This window comes from Etheostoma cragini, chromosome 11 (genome assembly GCF_013103735.1).
Source record: "Etheostoma cragini isolate CJK2018 chromosome 11, CSU_Ecrag_1.0, whole genome shotgun sequence".
Taxonomy (NCBI): domain Eukaryota; kingdom Metazoa; phylum Chordata; class Actinopteri; order Perciformes; family Percidae; genus Etheostoma; species Etheostoma cragini.
In genome coordinates this window covers 6,073,602-6,094,701 of record NC_048417.1, presented here as the reverse complement: position 1 = coordinate 6,094,701, position 21,100 = coordinate 6,073,602, and the positions used below count along the sequence as shown (strand labels likewise).

At 38.7% G+C, this 21,100-nt stretch overlaps 1 long non-coding RNA gene across 1 annotated transcript in view; it reads left to right on the top strand.

Moving 5' to 3' along the window:
• The first annotated feature begins 40 nt into the window (after window positions 1-40).
• The window catches only part of LOC117953323, a 21,651-nt gene continuing 591 nt past the window's right edge, over window positions 41-21,100 (top strand). The window contains exons 1-3 of the long non-coding RNA XR_004658592.1: window positions 41-172; window positions 11,768-11,770; window positions 17,165-17,172. This is a non-coding gene — a long non-coding RNA (uncharacterized LOC117953323). The remainder of the gene's footprint in view (window positions 173-11,767; window positions 11,771-17,164; window positions 17,173-21,100) is intronic.

Here is a 21,100-nt window from a genome sequence, read left to right as displayed (position 1 = left end):
CCCCCCCCCCCCCCCCGCACCTTTTTCAGGGACACATGTCTGTAAAAATTGTTCGGTGTACGTCTAAGTTGTTAAATGTTTTAATGTTCATGCAAATATGTGCATATGTTAAGTTTGCTTAAACTATAAAAGCAGCTGAAAGTGACACAACGATTCTTAATTTGCTGAGTATGTGTGCAATGAGGTAACATGGGAGAATACATACTGTATGTGCATTTCTACAAGCTTCTATTAAGCTCTCAGGTACTCACAAACTACACATCATAATTATAGTTTATTTATTCTGCATGAAGAAAGGATGAATATGCATCAGCTGTCTTACTCTTTGCATGTTTAATCCTGCTGAATATCACATGATGTGGATGTTAAGCCCAAGATAAGAGCTATGGTATATAACGTTTGTAAAAGATTGTTGTTATGGCAAACCAACAAAGGTTATGGTTAGATGCCAGATGCTGTTAGATGTTGTTACGAATAAAAAAAAAAGTGAATTTCATTGCAACAGACGGTCCACGACACAATGTAATCTTTAATCTCTACCATACATGTTGGACAGACTACACTCTCATCCTCCACCACAACCTTTATGCAAATTTACCCTTAGCATTTTCACATTATGGGTACACTTCTCCATGCATTGGTGCTGAAGGTGCACTGTAAGGTGTGCACTTGTCAAACATACACATACTGAGCTGGTTGTGTGGTCCACCAAGCTAATGTGAGGTGTCATTTCAGCTTTTACGCAATGTCTACTCAGGCTAAAAGCTGCCACTTTCTATTTTAGCATCTGTCTTTGCCAGTGGGAAACAAGTTAGAAAATAAAAACAGACATGATGAGAAGGACAAAATATTATCCAATGACTGACTCCAGCTGCGTTTGGTATGATACCAGAGGGGATGATTATCTGCCCCCAAAGGGCCAACCCCACTCAAAGCCATCCCCAGCTCCTTGGCAAAGACAAACTGCAGTGATATAGCCCCACAGAGAGTTAAAGAGCCAAAGAAGCATACTGATGCGCAGCTCCAGAAGGCACTTTTCACAACTCCTTTTGAAGCTGTAGTAAATTAATTAGGGAAGCAGTTTACCCTCTGTGGACACTGTTGAGCTAACATCACACAATGGTCAGCTCAGAGGTTGCTTCCAAACAGCCACTGGTGTTTACTATGGGTCCAATTAATCAAAAAATATGGTGGGATGCCTTGCTTGTAAACTTCTTGGGTAATTGCATGACACTATCATCCCAAGTTAATTTCACAGACAGAAACACAGCAAAACAAACCAAGCCATTTGGAAACCTTTTATCAGAGCTTAAGTTCTGAGGCTCAATAAGTTCTGCCCTAGTTTCCACTATTGGCAATGTTTCACTGCTGCCTCATTTAAACGATCCTTTTGAAAAAAAATTCTCTTTGCTGTTTTATTTGACATATCTGAATGTTTAGCAGCCAGGCATTTCCATCTTTAAACTGTTTCCTTCAAAATGTCAGTATGTCCAAGTAAACATGGAAGTAAGGTGGAAAGAGGACATGGGATACTTGTAAGTGACAATCTGTCAGTTGAGCCTAGCCTAGATTGGATTTGTACTTTTACCATTAAAGATTGAAGAATCTCAGCCTCTGCTGCGGTTCATTCAAACAGTTTGTGATGTCGAGAATCCACTCACTCATTGGAAAGATAACTTTATTAAACAGCAGAAACTTCTGTGTCAGCAGCTTGTCCACCCTAATGCAATACAAATCCTGAGGAAAGAAGAAAAATGCTCTGTGTTGTTAAAGGAACACACTTCTAAATAATCGCTAGCTTTGTGTGGGAGGCTAAGTGACACGTGAAAGAGTGTTTAGGTTTATTATTTTAATATTTCCCGTTTTGTATTGTTAAAAACGAACCACACAATTTATCAGTAAAGTAGTAGTGGTATTGTGCAATGGAATTCAGCTCACAGGTTCATTTTCATTAGCGTTTTTCAAATTGTACATCCCATTTTTTATTGCAAATTTACAACTGTAACCTCTTGGCTTCTGCGACCAGGTTGTGAACTAGAAGTAGTAGAGGAAGGCAAGGCAAGGGAATTTATGTATCAGCACTAGAATCAAAAAATGAGTCAGTGTCAGTGGGGGTCTTGTTGGTGAGGCTTACTGCTGAGGGGAAAACAGTTTTTATTTATATAGCACAGTTCATACAATAAGGCAATCCAAAGTGCTTTACATAAGCATACACATACAACGCAAATATATCATTAAATTCAACAATCATAAAAAGCTATAGTACAGCTACAGTTGTATTAACAGCAGAGAAATGTACACCATGGCAAACATATGCTGCGTTTTTTTTTTGCTGTGCATTAAAAAAATCATTGCAAGTTAAACCACATCCCAGCATCCACCTGCGTCTCTGAATTGCATCATTTGTCTTAAAAAGTAAAAAAATAAATAAAGAAATAGTTCTAAGGGTTGTGATAAAGGAGGATAGTGAGTGAGTACCATGGAAATGAATCTTAATAGTCTTGTGTGTAAAGTTGAGGTTGTGAACAGAGCATGGCACTTTAAAAAGCTTGAAATGAAAAGGGTTCATCCTTTGAGAAGCATTAATGTTTTCAGTCAGTTTTTTGACAGTCTGCATGTTAGTTTTTGATATTTCTTGCGAGATAGAAGAAAGGTCACAAGCTCACTGAAAACATTAGGGATTCATCTGTCAGAGGACCGTGAACATCCTCTGCAACTTTTATCTTAATCTGACCAGTTCCAGGCGAGCCGTCATGTTCTGGACCACATTGTTTGTTGGGCACACGTCCATCTATCAGACGTGATAGATGGATGTGCCCGACGTTGCTATTCGTTTGTTGCTTGTGAGCATAAAACAATGATGCTAGTCTCAGCCAGCAAAAATGTCAGCTTTTGCTTGGTAGTTGCAACCAAGCCTTCACCTGTCTATTTCCAGGAACAAGTCCTAAAAAACAGAAAATAAGTTACACTGGACTGGAAAGTAAATGCACTTGGAGCCACAAAGATGACAAAACATAGACCAACATTACTTTTTTAACTGTCAAGTTCACATGAAAAGAGGTGCACTTCACAGAGCTACAATCTCTTGAGTAGTACATACTGTACTTGTTGCAAGAACACGCCACCCCCGTTCTTACACTTCAATGGAGAGGAGTGTAGCTCAGCTTTTTTTACACTGTTTTTAGCACATTTATTTTAATCCAAAGTGTGACACATTCATTTCCAAAAAACACACATCTTAAACACACATTTTTGAATGAGCATTTCATCTCTATTTTAAGAATACAAATAAAAGAAGAATTCTGTACAGAATGTGTTCAGACTCATCAACAGCAAGATTTGAAGTATGATATCGCTACTGAAACAATACACGCATACGTACAGAGTGAAAAAGTGCTGACCTGAGGCACTGTGACATGACTGCAGGGAAGGATAGTGCACAGTGTGGCATATTGCTGCTGATGTAAGTGCCAGGCTTCGCTGTGAAAAAGTGCATAGGTGCATCTTGGGGACCCATTCAGGCCTGACTGGCACCACTATCCATCATCTGGTTTATCAGAGTCCAAGTCCAAGTGGTAGTGCTGTGAGTGTCCTACAGCTGTCCATTATGTAAAGAAATGGCCCTCAGTTGTGATGGTGGAACAGTAGCCTCCTACTAAAGCAGCACAGGAGCTGTTGACCTTTAAAAACTGGCAAACTTCAAAGAACAGATGAACTCTCACTGGAGTTCATCCAAATTCAGTGAAGGCTTTCCACATCAATCTCCCTGGCTGTTTTGTGATGCCCTTTAATCACTGAAAGCATGGAAAATAACTTTGGAGGGATTCTAAGCTCACTGTACCCTTTTCTTGCTTTCTAAGTATGCTTTCTATTTTCATTTGAAATTATAAAAATACCTGACCATAAAAGTCAAAGACAAACAAAACATTTCGATGTGATGCTAAATAGAAAACAAATACCAAAAATGTAACAAATCCCTGAGAGTCTTCTACTCACAATATTTTCGGTTTTGTTCACAATGTTTAAGAAATCTGCTTCTGTGTCAGCTCATTCATTGTGTTAAGACAAGTGGGAAATACATTCAAAACTGCTTCACTTCTACCGTGTGTCAACATAAAATTAACGCAATACTGGGTTAATGTTCCCCACTACTAATGGGTTATTTTGAAACAAAAGCTCAAGTTTATTCTTGAAACATTATCATTAATTCATTGTTTGTTGTGTGACACGACATTTAAAACTGCAAAGGATATGATTAACGATCAGTAACAAATGGTGACATAAGAAAGTTTAATAAGAGTGAGTAAAGATGATAACATTCACATTCACGATGTAGCAGGTTTGTTTTTGTTTTTTGCCGTCTAGTGCATCGCCCCACAAACAACTCTTTTAATACCCTTCTCCGGGAAGGGAAAATCCATCTGCTGCTGTACTTCAGCACAACGGACAACCCAATGGATTTATCAATGCACAGCACAGACAGGCTACTGATATTTTAGAGTCATGGTAGATTCAAACTTGCGCGAACCTCCGTCGGATGAAGACTCGATGGGCCCTATTTTAACGATCTAATCGCATGGCATGAAGTGCATGGCACAGCTGCGTTTAGGGCATGTCCGAATCCACTTTTGATAGTTTGACAGTGGAAAAAAGGGTCCGTGCGGTGGGCGCATGGTTCAATTATTATTTCAAAGGTGTGTTTTGTGCATAACATGGTATAAACCAATCAGAGTGCCATCTCTCATTGCCTTTAAAGTCCAGGTGTGTTTGTACCTTGGTGCATTGCTATGAAGATGTCGGATTTGCAAACTTTTGCATGTTTGTTTGCTGCTGCGCGTCCCTGTGTGTGTGTATCAAGCATAGTGTGTGTCACTGTGTGTCGATGCTCAGATTTAAATGGTTTACGGCATAACGTGTCATGCTGAAATTTGTGAAATCCATCAAATAATAAACTTTTCTCATTAAAAACAATACCAATGGGAATCATTTCAATAACGTTTTAGCTATCTATGTTTGTTTGATTGCTAACGTTAGCTCAAAATGGCATTCAACTGACAGCCTTTGTTGTGTTTGATACTAACTTCTAGCCACTGATTTTAGACCTTTGTTTTTTGGTCAATCATCTTCTTCTGCTGCAAGATAGCAATTCACAAATATGCATATGCTGTGTAAACGATGTGGGCGCAGGATGGGAAATTAACAACTGCGTCGGTCTTAAAATAGCAAAGACAGTCTCGGGCTTTGCGCCATGCTGCGCAGAGTGCAAGATAGGGCCCAATGAGTCATGGAGATTATACTGACATATTCAGCTAAACAACCCTTCTGCCCCTGCACTCTCTCTGCTACTAGGGGATGGAGAAGAGGGATGGCAAGTTTACAAAAGGGCATTTGGGTTTGCCAAGGGGGACGATATCTCCCCTCAAATCCCTTACAGTGCTTAACAATATCATATTTGGTTTTCGATAAATAGTATAATATTATGTAAAAGAACATTGACAGGGAACAGCCCATTGTTTTGGCTGGTTTTCACCCATGGATACTGGGTAAAGTTAGCACAGTATTGCCTTGGTGCTTTATTGGCCTAAATTGGCTCATTTTGTGGTGTGTATCAGTTGTAGAAAAGTGGTTCATAATTTATCTCTCATTTACCCACTCACCCAGACACACAACAAAAGCGGTAAGGCTGCCATGCAAGGCACTGGCCTGGCCATTGGGATCAATTAAGGGTTTAGTGTTGTTCTCAAGGAGCTTCCAAACAGATCCAAAAACATCAATAGTCTACTCACTGTTCCACTCAGTGAAAGAAGGGATTTCTTTTAGTATGGCAACACAAATATCTAGGTGGCACTCACTGAGGTAGTGGACATCACCTCTGATGATGTCACTGCAATTCTGCTTATTTTGAAAAGTGTTGGACAAGACATAAAAGACCCCTGAGATAATATACAGAAGGTTTGTCATTGATGCAAATCCTGATATGAAATGAGGATCAAGATATGGAATATTTGTGGAACAACTTCTGTATCTTGAAAAAATAACCTGTAAAAATGGGTCAATTATTTTATCACTTTTACATTCAGTTTTGGTAATTACCACTTCACACAGTTACAAACATTTAATCAGATGCATTGTGTTGAAAAAGAGTTTTTTTAAATTCATTATCTGCTTGAGATTTGTGGTAAAGCACTTCTTTTTTAGGCACTATGATGTGAAATTGGGTTGATTTAATCAGGACCAAACAGAGAAAAAAGTGACATAAAAGAAAAAGAGACTAGCTATCCGGAGGATAATCAGTTGAGATTGTGTGTGTGCGTCCTGGAGAACTCAAAGTTGTATAACTTATGCTGTCAGTTCATTTAAGTCTGTTGTTGAATTGGTCTATACTTCTTGCAAATTTGAAAGTAATCTAGTAATTTTTTTGTTTGTGTTCTTCACCTGTTAGCTAGGTTGCACCTGGCTGTGATTCAACATATTGCGGTATGATGAAATGCATTATTTACATGCTACAGTAGTTACACTGCATTAGGATAATGTAATTAATAGTGGGTTTATTGTTATTTGCTAACATATATATAATTCATGTGCAATGTTTATGGTAGCCTTTACAATTTTCTTTCTTTCTTTGCAGAACCACACACAACACCCAGCCATAGCAGAGCTACCCATGCCCATGTTTGTACTGTTGCTTCATTGTAATAAAGAATCAAAAGAGAGAAGGTGTCTCCGTCCGTGTTTTAACAGACACACCTGGGGCCAAGTTGGAAACTAGAATCAAATTAAAATACAATCATAATCTAGTCGTCCTCCCTAACAAGTTTCACATAATTTCACTGGAGTTACCATAATTATTGTTTGCATCATCAATTCCTAATTCAATTTAACTGGATTGGAATATACAGTACTGTACGTTTCACTTGACGCACCACTACAAGATGACTAAACAGATTTGTCGGCATTCATTTACTGTAAATCATTGCGACTTCAAGCCGCTGACCTTAGCACATAGAAGTATGGACGGCAACATAATTTAAAAGTAAAAAACGGAGATTACAGAGATCCGGCAGACAAGCAGCAAGACATTCCCGATCATCCTCAGCCTTATCTGAGAGAGATGTTTGAGATAGTAGGCATCAAGAATGACTCCTGGCCAATGTGCTGGGGAACGTCTTAATTAATGTCTGTTTAGTAATTCATATTTAATCTTCTATTTTCTCTCCAGAAGCCATTTTTGAGCACACGTACGTTTAGATGTAGATTTCCTTAAATGTTAAGGAGAAGATTAAAAAAGAGAAACTGGTTCTGTGAATTCTCACACAATCCCAGCTGATTTCATGTCTTGCTACTCAGTCAGAATCTTATTAACCTTGAGTCCCAGTCTCTGTCACAATAATCATATAAGTGATGTTTTAGACCTATTGGCCGACATCCATTTAAATTGTATGCAAGTGCATATAAAGAGCCTTTTTTCTGTGCTCACAAAATTATTTGTAATTGTATTTGTACTTCTACTTGAGTACGGGAAGTGAGTGCTTTTGCCATCTCTGCCTGCTGCTTATTTCCTGCTTTTTTGGTTGTTTTTTTACAGGATGCAGTATGACTGATTGATGATCCCGCCTGATTGCATCCATCATATCTTTGGCAGGGAAGAGTGTCAACTCTCTCCACCGAGCAAGTGATTGAACATTGTGGGGGAGCAACTGTAAAACTAGCCCAGACTCAGTAAAGCTTAGCACGATATTGCCACTCAAGTAGCTCTTGCAATGCACGTCAAAAAAATAACAAGGTGCCTGGTTGTTCTTATTGGCCCATTTCGAGTCCACTCCAACCTCAATTTCAACGGCTACACCTTTCTTCAAACGTCTGTGGTTATGTATCAGGAGCTGTGATGAGATATGTATGAACATGCTGTTTTTTGCCTTTAAAATTCCTGTGATATGTGACGGCAAGCAAACGTATAATAGATACAGCTACCATATTCATGTTTAGGATTTCAGCAGTGACTTATGAAGCATTAAAATTGACAAATCTCCAGCTGAATACAATGTGTGGAGCGGCAGTCCTCCAGTCCGTGTTGAAACTTTATAAAAATCTTTATAGAGGGCACTAAAAGATTATTATGCCTTAAAAGGTTGGGGTCTTCCATTTATACAGCACCCTTAGCTCTACAATCCTTACCATGCATGAATCACTGCAGCAAGATAAAAGTGGTTGTAATTACACAATTAATCAATTGTATTGCTTTGTAGATGCAACACGTAATGGAGAAAAAGCCAATTTAGCATGTGTCAAGATGAATTGCCCTATTTCACACGACAGAGGTATTCCAAAATCAGCTTTAATACTTCACGTGCTTTCTTGAGCACCATCAGTTGAGTAGCAATTGCAAAGGATTGATCAATACAAATGTTCATCTATTGTGAATATGACAAATGGGCATTGACTTTAGTCATGTGCTTTAAGCACCATTTGTCACTGGCACTGTTTGCAAGAGAATGAACTGCAATGCATCAGAATCAGAAAAGCTCCATACTGAGCCAAGAACCAGCGTTAGTGGACTGAGTAAGTATTGCTCAGTTGGTAACATGATTCACACAAAGAGCAACAGATGGATGCATCTTAATTTAGAAAAGGTGGGAAACTGACAGATTCTGTTGTCTTGCTTGTTCAAAATGATCTAGTGTCAGCCTCCTATTCTCTTTAAGACTTTCCGATCATACTGCAACACATGCGTGTCTGTTTGGAAGATTAGGACAGAGTCTGTCCTGACTTAGTGTTGCAATGTGCTACCTGCACTGCTGACCTACATCCTTAACCACCCATTATTATCTTCTAAGGATGTGGCCCCTTTCCTCATGTGCTGTGTCCCATTGTAACTTCATTTTTAAACCTAACCTTTTTTGTTTGCATGCTCATGGGGAAAGCAATGCTGTCCCAATTTACCATGTCAAGTGACTGTTTATTTCCCCATCTACCCCCATAGGGGATCCTTTGGCAACTCATCTGTCAACTTAAGAATTGAGTGGAAAAGATAATATAGCATTTAGTGTCATCAACCAACAGAGTAGCCCAAATGCAAATTGATCAGTATTGTGAGCTAATAAAGTAAGATGGCATGGATATTATCAACCAGGACAGAATACTGTGTTAAGGTATTATACACTCCTCTTTACAGATGATGATAATAACATTGTATATAGTAAAGGCATTCTGGATTTCAGAATCAGATTTTCACTCAAATGCTGTCTCAACCCATAGCAGAGTTATTGTGTCTCAGAGAACACTTCCAATTGTTGATGACTTCACTGTACCAAAGGCTTGACAGGTTTGGAGTGACCAGTGTGTTTAGGAGGAAATAGTAGCTCTAACAAATGTGATTGTGCGTTTACTTAACATAACTTTCAAGATAACATGACGTGTATTTGTAACCATCTATGATGCACTAGCAACAATGCTTGGTTAATAACTCAAACTTGGCGAGAACTACGACGCCACTTGATTAGATTAGACTTGAGCTGTTCAGTGTCTTGTTCAGTAGCTAGGTGCGCGGTCTCCTTGTGACAGCCTACCTTCTTAACATCGAACCTTACTACCAAGAACGTTACATGTAGCATACTGTATATGTTATAATACTCTTTCCCATCACTACCGTGTGGATTTGACCGAGAACCATAGACACCGTTTGATTACATTACTCATATGGCAGCAACGGTCACTCATTCTCATTCAGTATTCTAATGTTAGTTTTTCTCGTTCGAAAAAAGGATATTTCCTGATTGATTCTACCACCGCTCCAGTGGATGTGCTAAAGAGCTAGATTACAGCACACACAGTAACAGAAGGAGACCAGCTACCCACATTGGAGCATACACCAATCGCACTCAGCTTGAGCTAAGCGCTGCCGGCACGAATGAGGTAAAGAAACATGAATGAGTCGGTTCATTAACGTATTTCACTCAATTCTCCTGGTTTAGTGACAAGACTCGGGTTAATTAACTGCCTCTTTGTTTGTGAACACTGTAGCGCTGAGTTTCTGAACATCCTTTAAAACACTGTCAACAACACCGACCACAAGAGCCCCTGCTGCCTTATATATATATATATATATACTATATATATATATATATATATATATATATATGTACACAAAGTATATATTTATTATATTTTTTACCAGCAATTATCATCCAATTGTGCAAGTCCATCCCAACAATCACTCATTACGGTCTATTCCTCTTTCAAAGCAACCCAGTCTCACGGCAGTTCATGAAATGGTCACGTTATTTTGACGTTATTTTGATTTATTGATTCGTCAACAGGGACAGGATTTTCTTGTTTATTTCTGGCTGGTAACCATGAAATGGGAACGTGACAATTTCACAAACTGCCATGAGACTGGGAAGCAACCTGGTCTGGGGGACGCAACAACGGAGAAACGAAACGGCACACGCCAGTGCCAACGGGACGCACCACCACACTCGATGAACACAGGGTCTGCAAACAACAACACAAATAAACTGTTCCAACCTGCACCACGACACATTTACAAACAGTGTTCCAGCGTTTCAGACAATAACGGACAAGAAGGATTTGAGGGTGGAGTGTTAGTGCGTGGAAGTACAGAAGGAAGGGAGAGGGAATGGGATAAGGAGGAGGGAGGGGCAAGCTATTCTTGTTTGAAAATACTTCAACAACAAGAAGTAACGTCACCCAACATCACTTAGAGCACTTTTAAATAACGTCACTATTTAACGAACTGCCACGAGACTGGGCTGTTCAAAGACAAGTTCCAGTCACTTACGTAGAGGGCCATTGACCCTGAGGTAAAGTGCATGAGAGAAGGATGACGGTACGGTCAGTAGGGATCGCATTTGTTCCACACAGCTTCCTCTGAAAAACTATTACTCCAAATTCTTTTCACCAACACATTTTCCTCATCACTCTCCTCTGTAAATGTTTCATAATTACTATAACCCTAACATCCTATTCACAGGACACTTGACAAATGTTAGTTACACTAAAAAGCAACTTCTCATATGCAGGTATTTTATATGTAAGTGGTGGTGCAAAACATTATAATATGAAATAGGAAAATGAAGTGGACAAACAAGGCTAAGGACTCATACATGCCAGCGTACAAGCTACAGTAGACAGCAACAGATTGGGTCAAAATGAAATTCATTTTCATTAAATTGCCTTGATAAACAGATCTTTCTGCTGGAGGTCAGAAAAATCCATGTGGAGCTGACATGTAGAGTTCAACATGTAGAAATCCAATTTCCCAAATGTAAAAAGTCCTTCCATTCCAAATATGTGAAAGATGCATTGGAGCAAAGCAAACCTTAAATAAATTAAAAAAAAACTCTTGCACACTGTCTCATTCATTGTTATGTATCTTGATAATTTAAATAGATCAACATGTTCTAAATAGATAAATACATTAGCAGAAGCGAGATGGTGTTGACCAATTTAAAGTCTCCTTGAGAGTGCTGACCTTTGAGGGACTGGAGAACCGGAGAGTCTAGCACAGAGGAAGATATATACGCTCTGTGACACCATGCAATTTTATACAACTACGCTCTGCTGGGGTATAACCTGCTTCATAAAAGAGTTGCAGCTGGGTGTGCAGTGCGAGATTGTGTTTCAAACTATATATAAAATGTCCTGACACCTGCCAGCCAATCAGACTCAAGTATTTCCTATGGGCATACTGTAGGAGATGTTAACATGGGGAATTGTTAGCTTTGGCATGCTTATAGTATGCTGGCAGACTGTAATTTGCTATTAGCATAAAGGCTGTGGCTGAAAAGAGTTGTGAATCCACTGTGACTTGCTGTCTTACCCATCTACCTAATGCTGTCGAGTTCAGTGACCTAATTCAGAGAGACATTTGTGACAAGAGCTACCCACTTGATAACCCCAAGTGACATATCAGTAGCAGAGCTGCACACATATAGTATTCAAACCTGCACTGTTTATATTAGGTAGTGGCTGACTGATGCTGCCTGTCTAATGGTCCTTTAGATTTATGAAAACATGTCACAATGTTCTTTACAATCATTTGTGGTTTTGACATCTGTCTCACGTTTGAATTGGGATTATGGATAGATTGATGGAGGCTAGTTTAAATCCCACAGGGAACAGTGGGAACTTTCACAGTTTCATTCATGGATAGTTGCTCAAATATTTTATACAGTGTGTTTTTAGTGCATGCATTAAGTGAGGAGAGTTAATAAAGCTAAATATTTCATAGCACTGTGGTTCCCAACCTTTTGGGTCTGAGGTGCCCCCACAGCCCTGGAAGATGAACTCACGTACCACTTCATCGGTTCCCAATTATTTTTTCAATGACACTATTCACATGAAAGTGTATATTGTTTCTCATACAATTGAACTATCAGCATTACAGTGCGTTTGGTCAGCAATCGTACCACTAGCCTACTAGGTTACTACTACTTAGAATGAAGCTGAATATTTGACCATGTCTCCACTAATGTTAATGTTTTACTGTAAACGACAACTAGAACCATGTATCCAGTAATTATAACTAATCATTTGAACTGTTTAGCCAGTACTTTTAGCTACCTATTAAAACTTCTGTGCCCGCTTGCTAACTAATTTTCTCTTACCTGCAACATGTAGAGTTGAGGTGTTACAGTTCACTTAATGTTAATGTGTAGATATTGTTTTTTATCAAATTATAATTGCATGTACATACAGGTTTGTACACTATCCAATAAAAGCTTTTTGATGTTTCATGCAATCTTTTGCTGGAATTAGCCTTACATCATATGCGTAACCCTTAAACATAAATATATTGCCCCATTTTATTAATTATTATCAATTATACATTTTCTTTAGCTTTCCCCTAGTAGTCATAGTCTTTTGTTTTATTCTTCTCCAAAAGAATTTTTTTGCAATGGATTAAAGCAGCAGCCTCTTTCTTTAATGCAATCATGCTTTGTCAACTCCAGTTATCATTTTAGCGGGTAATAAATCACCCCAGGATCTCTGGACCGCTGATTATCACAAGGAATTATTCAAGGACTAGATTACAATACTTAGGGATAGGTGGATAGTAATGCCATTTTCAATGTGCTATTATTCAAATAAGAAGGTGACACCATAAATCACTGCTTGGATTACATGTTGAGTCAAGCAGATCATCAGAACTGCTTTAGGAAAAATCAATAAATAGATAGGCAGTCTATTAATAACAAGAACAAATAATACCTCGAGAGGCAATTACAGCCTTTTAATGCACATAATGGAAATTGCTAACAGAATGCTGTTCATAAATACTATCAAAAATAGAGTTTGATTCCATGATAATCTATTATTCCTTTAAGGTTATTAATAACAACTGCTCATATTCTTATATCTCGTCCTGCATTGATAATTCTGACCGCCTGCTGTGATCTTCATTAGAAATAATATATGCAGCCCACAAGATTTGTGTTGCATTCCATCAGAGCCTCCGCCTCCTTCTCTCATTGCAGCCATCTCAGCAACATGTTCACTTATTTACACACACTAAAAATGTGACAAAGGAAGGGGGAGTTGGGCTTAAATACAAAGTTATATTAAGTTTCACATTTTAACATTCAAATAAATATTGTTTTGTTAAGTTATACACTTTACTGAAGTGTTTCCCCCATAGATAACCCAGACTTCAAGTGATCTCCAAAGTAAGAATTTAAAACTTTTGTACAGACATTATGTCCGTACTTTCTGTTTCTATAAGCTTTCGTGCTTGCAGTCGGTCTTTGGCCCTGCTGGCATTGTCCCCAGGCTCCTCTGTACTTCCTATTTGCAATACATGCTTCAAAATGTCATCTTGTTACATTGGCAATGAGTCAAAGCCAGAACTGACTTCTCATTAAAGCTGTAAGGCTGGTCGATGCAGAAGTGTAATGCATTTACTTGAGAGAGAAAAAAATTGCAGTTTTCTGAATTAATGAGATAGCTTTCATGAAAAAAAATATTCTACATGTTTGGTTTATTTCCTTAATTACCAAGATCATTATTTCAGAAATTCTGAAATAGGCTTTCATGAAAAACAAATTCCGATCTGTTTTTCTGAAATAACACAATCCCCCGAAAAGCTCTCATCTGCATGAAGTACGTTGCTGCTGCAACCACATGATGCATTGATGGATGGATGGATGGATGGGTGGATAGACACATTCACAGATAAAATAAATACAAATGAACACATTTTCTTAAGGGAATTGCCCTCCCGTATGTACTGTAGTAAATCAGGGATCCTTTTCACACTGACTGTCTTCACAGTTGATTAACTTTTTTCTCCAATCACTGCAATGTGTCATTTACTGTATGGACCCACAGCATTAGTGTGTTGGCTTTAGGTCGTACACGACAAATCCACCAACTTTTCTCCTTTTTCGCAATATCTGTATGGGAGCCACTTTCAATTTCACACCTTCATATTACATGTTCTAGCAAGACGTGTTGACTGGAATTAAGAAGGTTTGTAATAGGGAGAAAATGATTAAAAATACTCTTTTTTTCACAAGCACTAACCTTTGTTTTCTTGTTAAAGAATGTGTCTTGATATTTAAGACTCAATATGGCTTAAGATGGAGATGTCTGTTATTTTCATTGAAGCGGCCAAGACCTGATCCTTTTTCTACTTTAATGACAATGAAGCATTTTTACACCTACATACAAATTGTTATAAATATAAATTGGAGGTGAGTGTTACCATCAGGCAGCCTTGAGAAGATGACTTCTTAGCTAAATATTATTAGTTTTTGTTTCTGGAGGCTAATGGATCTTAGTGGTAAAACCTTCCAGCTCTGAAACAATGCTATGTTAGGTAGGTCTTTTTTTTCTGGTGGCTGGTACATCCACTGCAGCTGGCTGAACACATTTAGAGCACTCAGGACTGTGCAGGTGTTGGTTCAATCATGTTGATGTTCGTTCATCTTGGAGTGTTAGTCAGAACAAAAAGAATGCTCAGATACAGTCAACCCTTCTTTATTGACTTTTTCTTAACCACGCAGCACACAGTATTGCACTCGTTTATAATAATATAATATCTTCATAGCACTTATTAAACCAGAATTACAAAGTGCTTCACAAGGCAAGCAAAGAACCCGCAAAACATAGTACTTTTATTCTTTCATTGCTGTGTTTTATGTTTCTATGTGTGTGCCTGCTCAACATATTCTCACTCCCACAGCATCAAACAGCAACACTTGATCAGGTGTCTTTGGCATTTTTTTACTGCCGTCATATTTAGACACGCTAGGTTGGGATTCTTGGCATCACTTTTTGGTGCTCTGGGTCGGGACATATGTTTAACTGATATGCTGCGCAAGAATGGGAAAGTCAGATTTTGGAAAACATCGAGGGCAGGGTTACAAATTGTATGTTTCAGTGACACATGGGTGGAAGTCCTGTGTTGGATGTGTCAACCTTTCATATTTTTGGCATACTATTGACTACGGTTGTCGTTGTCTTGCATTAGATTAGATGCTAGATCGGTTACCGATCGGCTTCTGATTGGTTTACCCTGGTATTCTGACCCTTACCAATCCCCACTCCCCACACCTAAACCTTACTTTGTCGACCATTCTGGCAGATACTGTTTAGGATCTACCCAAAAGAGTTTCTAAGCTTCTGGGTATACTTCCATGATATGTGACTACTGACTATGCGCAGTAGTGTTTGTCATTCCCGCTCAGCCAATAGTCTTTATATTTTGGTGATAGGTTTAGATCACTTTTTTCGGCTCTGGTGCAGTTTTTCAAACATAAAAGTTCATGGATTAAAAATTCAGAATAGAAAGGGTCATAACTGGCCTTGTTTGAAGTTGGAGGTGTCTTAGCAACAGTTTACATACGTCAGCGGAGGGGCTGAGCTCCGTGTGTGGGGACCTGATTCCAGTGAAGGGTGATATTTGCGTTGGTATCTGATGCTGAGAGCCACTGGGTCCTGCAATTATTTCAGCACAGACCAGCGTGCATTCCTTACAGTGGTGGTTGAGATTGATGGTAGTTTAGTAAAAGTTTTTGTTATGTGCTGGCTGCAACTTCTAGTATTTTTTACAGAACATTGAATTCATGATGGGATTTATGTTGTGAGCCTAAAGTGTCGTTTTGTGTTCTATGACGCATTTCAAAATTTTTTGCGTGGCTCCTGATTGTAAAAAGAAAAGTGATTTGCCGACTGCATCCAAGCATGGCTTTGTAGTGTTTTGTCCGCAGGCGGTGTTGGAGTGCTGTCTGAATAGTCTGATAACATAAACACATGTACAGTACATGCATGTTGTTTTAATCACAAGGACCTCAGAAGAAAAAAATCTAACTAATTTAGTGGCAGTAATAACTGCATTTTAGAATAAAACACACTTATTATTTGTTTTTCATCATGTTTCCTCTTTTCTTTTTTAAAAGATAACATGTTTAACACCTAATATTACTAATTAAACCTCCCTCAGTTCCCCCACCCACAATTATCTGCTGCCACTACTGTTAGGATGCAGTGAAGTGCACTTCGTTCTGCCACCATGCAGCTCCATGTGCCTGGCTCAATGGCTCAACTGTGAACTCTTGAACATCCATTCACACAACAGGCTTTCCAGCAAAGAGCTGCATGTGCTAGCAACAAATGGGGTGATTTTAAACACAATTTTTGCAAAATCCCAAGTACAGCATATTGATCAAATGGACTAACAGTGGAGTTCATGCTGTGGTATCTGTTTCTAATACTTATTTCATCTGTGTTATCATAGAATTGGTATTTTTTTCATTATTATTCCTTTTATATTAACAGTGATAAAATTTGCGTGTCTTATTCCATTTTTATTCTAACACTATTCTATCTTGTTTTTTACCCTGGTTTCATCTAATCTATATGTTTCCATATATGTAGTGTGTATTACTGTATAACCTGCTTATCTTAACTGTTAAAGGAGAATTCTGGTCAATTTCAACACGTAGCTCTGTTGTTTGTAAATTCGGAGTGCTGTCAGTAGCAAAAAAAACAAAACCAATCGTTGCTGCCTACACCGTGTTATCCTCCTTCTGGAGTTAGCACCCAACAGGCTTGAACAGGGCAAGTTTTAAACTTGTTTCTGGCTTCTAAACATGTCAATAAGGACATTAAAAGTGTCTACCCACGTGAAGAGATTATTTCCGAGGGAACACAGTGAATCTGACTGCAGTAGATGTGACAGAAAGGCATTAAAGTTGTGTTAATCCAGACCTCTGTTTATTTCCTGTTCTCCGGTAAAGTGCACACTAGTTGATTGTCAAACTCATGCATTCCAATACTCCAAAATGTATTTTTTCCACAAAAAAACAAAACATCCCGGCTCAGCTGAGGTGTCAGGTTACAGCCTGTTTTTATTTAGTCATCACTAAGGACATAACAACGGCAAATTGTTTTTTTTGTGACATACTCTAACAATAGCAGAAGGATAACACGATGTAGGGAGCACCGATTGTGTTCATTTTCCCTCTACTGACAGTACTCAAAATTTCCATACAACAGAGCTACGTGTTGAAATTGAATTCTCGTATTTATTTTGCCTATTTGTTCTTGCTTGCTTTTATGTTGAAGCACATTGAGTTCAGACCTGTTGTATGAAATGTTGCTGTATGAACAAACTTGAATTGACTTGACCTAACTGTTTCATCGGTGGAAATCATTGTGATGCAATACAACTGTCATCCTTCACAAACGAGCAGGTCACGGACATTTCTACAAACCCAACCTTCATGCAGTGAGTGTTAAGATGCAAAGTATAGTGTGAGCCTGAAATGTGACCCTGACTGTGTGACTTAACACAAGCCAAGCTAATGCAACATTTGACATTTAAATGTATACAGTGCTGCAGTGCTAATGCTTTGCTGCACACAGGGCTGAGGCTAGACAAATTATTTTCCTCGTTTCTCTCTCCAGAGACCCTGAATCAAAAACGCTGAAATGCATTCAGCATATAGATGAACTTTCCAACAGCAGAAGAGCAGAAGGCCCATTAAGGTAGTAATGCATTAGAACGAGCCAAGATCTCTCAGGTCCCTTTACCCTTTCTCCATGTTCTTAAGTGATAACAGCAACAGACAACGTTCATGCATCATTTAATTTCATTATCGCGTCCCATCCGCCTCATCGCCTCAGTTCCCGGACTGGTCTTTCATCTCAGCATGTGAGCAATCACTCATAGACAGCGAACATAATGGAAGTAGGGGGGATTGTCTAATCAAAGGTTTGTGAAACCAATTTACAATGCTCTAGGAAGGGTACTCTAGAGAGATTGTACCCACAAACTATTGTACTGTAGATGAGAAGCAGTGCATAATACTGGTTGAGAGGCTGCAATTTCAGTTATGGTATAGACACTCAACAACCGTATGCAACTGCAAATTAGAAAGCTAAAGGTGATGCATTCAATTCCTGTGGCATCCAGCTTGCTATTTGTGGATACATAGCGACGTCAAGGAGGCTCTCTACTGCTCGCACATAAACAGTGATTCATAGCATATATTGTATCAAGCTTTCTTTGAGTATATCTGAGCACTGTGTTTGTTCTCGAGGGGGAGAGGAAAAAGAGAGAGAAGGTGCTTTACCAGTGGACAGTGTGACCTGTGAAGGTCAGTTTTTACTCTGCCCCTCATATCTCTTCATTTGGAGGACTCATTGGGTATCACCTGGTCAGATGGATCATGGAAAGATGAATGGTCTAACCCTGAGATTTATAACATTTATCCAAACACATCAGCCTGGATACTTGCAGCCCTTGACTTTGTCCCATCTGGAAATTGCCCTATTTTTTTCTTTTCTTTTTCATTTAGTAAGTAAACACAAATCTGCAGAGCTGATTAGATATTTTTGCCGACGCTCAATTTGACATTTGCTGTGTCAAAATCCTAATCTAATACTGTACCGAATCGGTGGATTTAGTCTGTTTTCATTGTTGGATAAATAGGCTGTGGACTTCCTTCTAAAAAAAAGTGTGAAATTGATCTGGCACCCACTGAAAGGCATGTGAAGAGTCCACTGATGAAAGGAGACATCCCATCCCTTCCTCTGACCGGTGCCAAACCTCCAAGCTCTGGACTAATAGCCATCACTGGCACTTTTCTATCAAATAATGGTTTTGTTCCTGATGGGTCTTTACCTTTATTAGTCACACTCATGTGCAACAACTCAAACTTTGTATACAACTGAGAGCAACTTGCTCCATGATTATGATTCAGCGGCTGTGTCCTCCAAATCGATTTAGAGTGTTATATTATCAGCCTGCAGGATTGATGGAAGATATGAATTATTAGGTGGAGAGGAAAGTAATATTGGAGCAACGAGGATTGAAGACCTGCAGCAGAAATGACCAATGACTGCAGTGCTGTAGTATAAAACAGACATTCATGTGATTTATAAAGTGAAGGGAGGCCTCTGGAGAAAGACCAAGGCTTATGCAATTAGACCAGTGAAGCCAAACCTTTTCACAACACTTGGCCACTTTTAAGTCCTTCAGTCAATGAGAAATTTGCTCCACTTTTCTTTGATGGATAATTTTTCATGCGCTGTCACAACTGCGTCAGAGCATGCAGCCTCAACCTTACTTTGCTGCAAAAACACTAAGCCTCATTCTCTAACCCTATGTCCTAGAGATTATACTACTAATTTGCTTGGCAGAATACATTTTAAAGAGAGGATAATTGCTGGCTGGATTATGTGATGATGATTTTTTTTGTCAAATAGCCTATGTTTTGTGTTCTTGTACCGCACAAGGGGGGATGATAGGAGTACAAATAGCAGGACTTTGAAATTAAAGACTAAGGTTTTCATTGTGCATGTACAGGTTTAAAATAAAACAATTAAATATCTTGTCAGTAAATACGTGTTACATTCTCTATGAGCCTTTTGTAGCTTTGCAGCTATGTTCATTAAAACCTTTGCCTCATTATTTTATTACAAAGGTCCATGCAGCAGAACTTTTCTCTCAAGACATATTTGCTTTAGAAAATTAGTTGAAAAGTAAATGCTGGGAGACACACTAAGGGCAGCGGGTGGCTTACCAACCTTTTATACTGTGTCAAGTTCTGAAATAGGAAAACAGTTGGGTATAGGCATAGGCTGGTTTCAAGGTGTTCCGTGGTGTGAAAAACTCTAAGCACTTAAGTTTCCGTCATACTGCTCCTAAAGTATTAGCTGTTTTTTTATGAGTGGTCAAGAAAAGGAAGTTGCAGTTCAGAAATCCCTCTTCCTACCAGTGTGTATTGTGTTTAACAATAAAATACTGTATATTGTGTTAAATGGAAACGAAAATGCTTTCTTTTTTCCCCAGGCATTTCAAAACAATACTTTATAAAACATTATAAAGTAGCAATACCGTGTAACTGTTTTTACCAGGTTTTCATACCATCCGAATCTCACACCTGCCCATGCCTAGTTGAAGGATTTTAAATAACCCTTTCTTTTTTTCATTACAGGTACATTTTTAAATTTTTATTTAGAAGTTGGAATTAAAAGGGATTTTCTCTTGGTTATAACTGAAAACAAATACTGTTTGTACAATGTTTTTTAGTATTAGTCCCAAAGACTTTTAAAGAGTTTTGAATTTTGTTGGCGATGGTGCTACCATGTTAATACTTGGATCACGGTTGGAATTCTGTTGACAACTGCGCCACTCAAAAATGGCTGCCGACAATTTCCAAAGCTCATCTCACAATCTCTTCCTTATCAGGAAGATGGGTTTCTGATTAAAAGATGACTATATCCGTGCTAGTGTCTCTGTGAGACTGTATAGGCTAATACAAAGAACAGCTGAGGCCGATATGAATGGCAAAAGTCTAGCAGGTATTTTCACATAAAATGTATTTTCTAGAGCCATGATGCTAGGGCAGATACAAAAATAAAGGTGTGTGCATGTACTGCGCAAGGCACATGATTTCTGACAATAAAACAAGCCACATTTATGCATTGTAAGCAATATTTAAAGTATATTTTCATCTCATTCTCTGGCTATCTCTTCAAGGTCACGCCGATGAACTGAGTTTTTAACAACATAGGCAGTCTGACGCTTCAAACTCACACACAAAACTCACTATCTTACACACACCATACATCC